Raw genomic sequence first — 7,236 nt, forward strand, 5'->3', positions numbered from 1 at the left:
TCGGTACATAATATGACACCTCTCACCTTTTCAAATGAACAGATTAAAGTTGAAACCTGTGGAGGACAGCTAGTTAGATAGGTCTCATGAGCCCGATCACCTGATTTCCATCAGTCCAAACATTTAAGGATAATTGATGTAAAGGTCCAGATAGCTTACAAATGTGTCAGTTTTTATTTTTAAGTACGATCATTTTGTCCCAGGTCTTAATCACAGCTGGATTATCCTAATATTTAGAGTTGCATGCTGAGAAAACGACATGGAAAAACAAGTAGACTTCCTCTCTGTATTGTTGATGGCAAAATCTAAAATCAATGATTTTACTCTGCTCAATACGTGGAGGAACATTAACTCATGGATATTGCAATACTTCACTGCTGAATCAAAGATTGTGCCCTTTGAAGTGTTCACTCCTCCATCTGTAATTATTCTGCTAGTTTCCTCTCACCTTGCACCCTTGCACATTTATGTTATTTTTATAACTCCATGTCACCCCCATGTAGTAATCCACTTGCAAATGGGTCTTGATTTGTCTCTATCTATTGTGTGTCTTGTTGAATATATTTAGCTCAAAATATGTGAAATGCTGTTGATATGCAAGCAAAATTCTTGCGTATGTCTGCGGTTGCACTGATGACCCCAGAGATGTGCTTGTTGCAACAAGATGTGTGCTAGAGTGAATACCCAAGCTGCAACATTAAAAATAGAACATGAAAGAGTCAGGGAATTAAACATAGCTTAATAACCAGAGCCATTCTGTAACCAATAGTCTCAAAGAATCCTGACAGTGCAGAAGGAGGCCATTCGGCCCATCGAGCCTGTACCAACAACAATCCCACCCAGGCCCTAACCCCATAGCCCCACATATTTACCCTGCTAATCCCCCTGACATTAAAGGGCAATTTAGCATGGCTAATCAACCTAATGTGCATTTTTTTGTAGTGTGGGAGGAAACTGAAGCACCCGGAGGAAACCCACACAGACACAGGGAAAATGTGCAAACTCCACACAGACAGTCACCCAAGGCCTGAGTCGAACTTGGGCCCGTGACACTGTGAGGCAGCAGTGCTAACCACTGTGCTGCCTTAAACGGAGACGAGAATTCCTTTTGTTTTCTTTATTTTAGTTTCTGTCGAGGACTGTTAAATGCAGCGCTAAATTTCGATTTTTAAAAATTCGTTCAGGGGACGTGCACATCGCTGGCTGTGCCACTTTTTTTGCCCCTTCGTAATTGCCCATGCTAGGCCATTTCAGAGTCAGCCTCATTGCTGTGGGTCTGGAGTCACATGTGGGCCAGGCCTGATAAGGCTGGCAGATTTCCTTCCCTAAAAGGCATTACTGAACCAGATGAGTTTTTACAACAATTGACAATGGATTCATGGTTATCATTAGACTTTTAATTCCAGATTTCTATTGAATTCAAACTTCACCATTTGCCATGATGGGATTTGTACCTGGGAACCCCGGAGCATTACCTTGGGTCTCTAGATTACTAGTCCAGTGACAATACCATTATGCTACTGCTTCCCTCATAACAGGCAGAGAATGGAATGCCTCATTTCCAATTTGATAACATGAGAAAGGATAAATTCACAGGTTGTATTTACTTATAAACATAATATAATAGGTAACAAAATGAAAGCAACATATTTTGGAGACTTTGCTTATTCTGCCTGTAAGTGTTGAATATACCTCCTGCCATGCTTCCCAGTGTACTGATATGATTGACTTGCAGATAGTCTATGGACTTTTTAACTAGGCAGTAATGTTTTTAATAGGCTGCCTGATAATTTATAAAATGGAAAACACCACCAAGAATTTGTTTTCAAAAGTGCTCTCTCTTTGCACTTAGCTCAACGGTTGAGGACTCTGGGTCTATACTCTATACTCGTTGAGTTTAGAAGGATGAGGGGAGTTCTTATTGAAATGTACACAATACTGCGAGGCCTGGATAGAGTGGACATGGAGAGGATGTTTCCACTAGTAGGAAAAACTAGAACCAGAGGGCACAACCTCAGGCTAAAGGGACCATCCTTTAAAACAGAGATGAGGAGGAATTTCTTCAGCCAGAGAGTGGTGAATCTGTGGAACTCTTTGCCGCAGAAGGCTGTGGAGGCCAGTTCATTGAGTGTCTTTAAGACAGAGATAGATAGGTTCTTGATTAATGAGGGGACCAGGGGTTATGGGGAAAAGGCTGTAGAATGGGGATGAGAAAAATATCAGCCATGATTGAATGGCGGAGCAGACTCAATGGGCTGAGTGGCCTAATTCTGCTCCTATGTCTTTTGGTCTTATGGTCATTTCTTGTAATATGGAACAATGAGGGGGTTGGAGATTTATCTGAGTGTCGATGCGCACTGACTCATCTGCATAATGAAAAGTAGGTTGCGGCACATGCCTATAAACAGATCCACCTTACTTTCCTCTATTAAATGGCTGGGTTCCTTTATAAGTATGCTCTGAACCACCCACAATTCTGGTATTGGCTGCTTCCAGTCTATTCAGTATACCTCCTGGGCACAGAGCCAGGAAAAAGGCTGCCATTAATTATTAAGGTTATTAATTCAATTTCATCAGCTGCATGGAGAACACCAGAACTCAGGTCATGGTCTGACCCGCTTCCCTCCTGTCTCATTATCTCAGCAACTTGGCATTAAAATGTCTGGAATAGGGCAGACTTTTTAAATCCATCCGGACAAATGGAAAAAGGACGACAGTGAGGTAACATCATCACTACGCTGGAATTTCTTGTTTCTTGGAAGCACCTGGTTGACTGATGTTGCCAAAGGCACTCTTTCGCATCATAGATACCAGCAAGGATCTCAGTGCTCTGGGGTTGAATGTTTATTCCAGATAACAGTACAGAAAAAAGAATAATGTCACCAAAATCACAACAGATTACAATGGTAGTCATGCTGGATTGTCTCTCATCTGTTGTGCTCATTTGACCGCTCATGAGGGTCTATTGGTACCCACTATCTATCAAGCAAGAACTCAATTATCTAATGACTAACTAGTGACTGACTATCCTGCTGGGAGTTAGGAGGTAATTAGGGCCTCTTCTGGTTGAACTAGCTCCAAAATAATATGCATAGTCATAGAAACCCTACAGTGCAGAAGGAGGCCATTCGGCCCATCGAGTCTGCACCGATCACAATCCCACCCAGGCCCTACCCCCACATATTTACCCACTCATCCCTCTAACCTACGCATCTCAGGACTCTAAGGGGCAATTTTTAACCTGGCCAATCAACCTAACCCGCACATCTTTGGACTGTGGGAGGAAACCGGAGCACCCAGAGGAAACCCACGCAGACACGAGGAGAATGTGCAAACTGCACACAGACAGTGACCCGAGCCGGGAATCGAACCCAGGACCCTGGAGCTGTGAAGCAGCAGTGCTAACCACTGTGCTACCGTGCCGCCAGCAACAGTAGTGATGTAAGTTCATGACCAAATCAAGCCTTTGTGGTAGATCCAGTAATTTGATACCAGAACAAGACAGCACACAAATATTCCGGACCACAGCTGACAAATGATCTGGCACTGATTCATTAATAGAAGCTAGAAGGCAGACCCCACATTGAGGATTAGGATAATTCCCACTTAATTTTGGATAAGCCTGAGGCCAATGGCCCAGTAGGGTAGCTGGACAAGAAATGAGAGGTTCAGAGCTGATTAAACTCCAGTGGTGTCTCCGAATGCTCTTTGGGGAATGGGGGCATCGCAATGTTGACTTTGCCAACCTGGTCTCCAGTAAATAGAACATGTTCCTGAACAGAAATCCTGCAGGTTCCATAAATCACTGCAATTTTAGTTTGGAGACTCCAAAACATGATGATGAGTTCCCACTCATGTCAGACACAAGGGGCCCAAAAATAAGTTTTGCATCAGCACAATGGAGTTTTATTCAAGGTCAGTCATAAGATCGACTGGTATGGATTGCTTTTGTAATCAGTAATCTTCAAATTCAAGCGCAGTATTCAATCAATTGAATAAACGTCCTTTACATTGTTCATGTCAGAAGAGTGCAGGCAATTGTAATGCATCTTTCACAACTGTAGAATTGATGCTGGCAGGCAACAACAACAACTTGCATTTATATGGCACCGTTACATTAGAAAAACAGGGTTCTTGTTAGGCAAAGGAATCGAAGGTTATCGGAGTGGTTGGGAATGTGAAACTCAAAACACAACCAGATTAGCCACAATTTTATTGAATGGCAGGGTGAGCTCAAGGGGCCAAATGATTTATTTTTGCTCCTATTTCATATGTTCATATGAAAACATACTTTACAGGAATGTTTTCAGAAGAAATTTAACACCAAGCCACATAAAGAGATATTATGAGAAGTTACCATAAAATGTTGAAGTGTCTAACAGAGTGTTTTAAAGGAGAAGATAGAGGTAAAGGTAGAGAGATTGAGGGAGGGAATTCCAGGGCTAAGGACTTGAAAAATTTAAATTTTAATCTTATTGATGATTAAAAGAGCTGAAGCCACAGCTGTCAATGATGGAGTGATGAAAATTGGAGCTGCATAAGGGGTCGGACTTGGAGGAGTTCAGAGATATTGTAGAGCTGGAAGAAGTTCCAGAGACAGGGAGACACGGGGCCATGGAGAAACCTGAACACAAGGATGACAATTTGGAGGCATCTAGCTTTGCTAATGGTGAATCTATCACATCCATTACTGTCCTGTAGACTTCTTGGAAATTAGAGTCAGCTACAACCTGCACCAATCAATCCACATTTTAATCAAAGTCTCCAGTTGAAAAGCAGATGTGCTCATTTGTAGGAAATAATGTACAGAAGTATACTACAACAGTGATTATACTTCTAGCAACAATCGTTGTTTAAGTCAATATAACTGACTCAGTGCAGGTTGCATTATATCAATTCCCACTCCCAGAAAATATAATGGCAAGTCTCACCCTCTCAAAGCAAATAAACAGAGAAGCAATGTAGACAGGTTATGGCTTGCAACATATTAAAAATTCATTAGCATTGGGGAATGGAATTACTTATTCCCAAAGGTCACTCTTGTAGAGACCATATCAAGTCTCAGTAACAACTGTTCACTGATGTATTTGGAGAAAAGGCTACCTGAGAAGGAGGAGATAGAAACAGTAGCTCATGAGATAAGGGGCAACTGGACTTTAAAAATAGAACAGCAAGAATTATTCAGAAGTGGCTCTGCGTCAGATATTTCTGAAGTGAATCAACTTTCCCCTTGACAGTTTTGAAAATAATTGCTGAATGCCCATCTGGTGAGAGATAATTTACTGGATGGATTAAAATATTTGGTCTTCCAAAATGTCAACACTGAAAGGATTACAGCAGATGTTGTTTCCCTCAAGCCTCATGAGATACTCAATAGATAAAACACAAGTCCTTCAAAGCTTTTGGTGAACATTTGTGATTGTGGGAAATAAAAGAATTTCTGCTCAATGCCATGGTGTTGGAACAGTTTGTGTGCGTACTTTAGTATTGCTTCTGTTTGGTGCCATCAATGTGCTTTAACACAGCCTCAGAAGAGTGATCCTTCGATTGTACCAGTTTGAAAATTTCCTCTGCTCTGAAGAAGTCATTTGGACTCGAAATGTTAATTCTGTTTCTCCCTCCACAGATGCTGCCATACCTGCTGAGTTTATCCAGCATTTTCTGTTTTCAATTGAATTTTTTTCAATTCCTGTAATCCTGCATCAACCATCTTTGACTTGGCCTGTATGACATTGTCTCATTGGAATGTTAATGGACATCAATGTTTAAACTGTGGACACACACGTACTGGAAATGGGCTTGATACATCTTTAACTTATTCTTTATAAAATACAACTGTAAAAGCTAAGATATTGTTCTTTTAACCCAACTTATTAAGGTGGCACAGTGGTGAGCACTGCTGCCTCACAGCGCCTGGGACCTGGGTTCGATTCCCAAATTGAGTCACTGTCTGTGTGAAGTTCGCACGTTCTCTCCGTATCTGCGTGGGTTTCCTCCCACAGTCCAAAAATGTATGGATTAGGTTGATTGGCCATGCTAAATTGACCCTAGTTTCAGGGGGATGAGCAGGATAAATACATGAGGTTACGGGGATAGGGTGGGATTATTGTCGGTGCAGGCTCGGTGGGCCGAATGGCCTCCTTTTGCACTGTAGAGATTCTATGATTCTATGATAAACAGAATGAAGAACTGAGGTGGAGTAAAAAAAAACACACCTCTGATGCAGAGCCTAGACTACCAGGGAATAAAAACTAATTCTCATAACACAATACGCAGGAATCTGGTGCTAGGTAACCCTTCCCAATGTTAGGCACAAGGCTCTTAAACATAAGGTGAGTATCATCAATGTCATTTTCCTAGTCACCTGCATCCTAGATAGAAAGGTGATGTTTGGTGGTTTGACCTTGTCAGAGACCTACATGTTCAAAGGTTGCATTTGTTGTCACCACTCTCCACTTCACTTCAAAACTGTGAATTCAATTCCCTCCCAGAATCACAGATCTCTGCCATTCATGACTTGACTGGATCAACCAGAGAGAATGAATGAAGGGAAGGCCACATCGACATCCCATGGTTCAGCACTTTCTTGGGATCCATTTGGACTCAATTCCACCAGGAAGCATAGCCTCATGTTAAATATAAGACAGCTGTGAAAGGCATGCATACTCTATAACACTGCCACAAAAAGGTCATAGGAATAATCCTCATTTATCATTGTGATTCCAGTTAAAGCCCATCAGCTATCAGAATGTGTGCATACCAAATCGGCCATACCCAACAAATTATTTAACATTTATTTCAGATACCTGAGAGAACTTTACTCATTTAGGAATGATGGGGAGGGGCTGGAACATTTAGTTGCTCCTACATTATTAAGCATTGACAGATCTAATGCTTTGAAAGAAGATGATATTCATTCTGTTCAAAAATCATGGAGAAGCAATCAACAAAACAAATTGCATGCTGATATGGATAGTCAATTCAATAGAGTCAAGGTTGGAAGAGATCATGCTGCCACTATCTGTGATCAGACCTACACTGTGCCCATAACCCCAAGCCCAAAGGCAGTGCAGAGTGTGCTACAATGAGTAGATACTAATTGATTAATATGCTAATCAGATACTTGATACATCATTACAGCAAGTGATGCAACATGACATGTCTTGCCTCCTCTTGTACAACCTCACAACAGACATAGCTGTTTTGATAAAGCTCCATATTCTGTACATATTCCAT

This window comes from Mustelus asterias, chromosome 5 (genome assembly GCF_964213995.1).
Source record: "Mustelus asterias chromosome 5, sMusAst1.hap1.1, whole genome shotgun sequence".
NCBI lineage: Eukaryota > Metazoa > Chordata > Chondrichthyes > Carcharhiniformes > Triakidae > Mustelus > Mustelus asterias.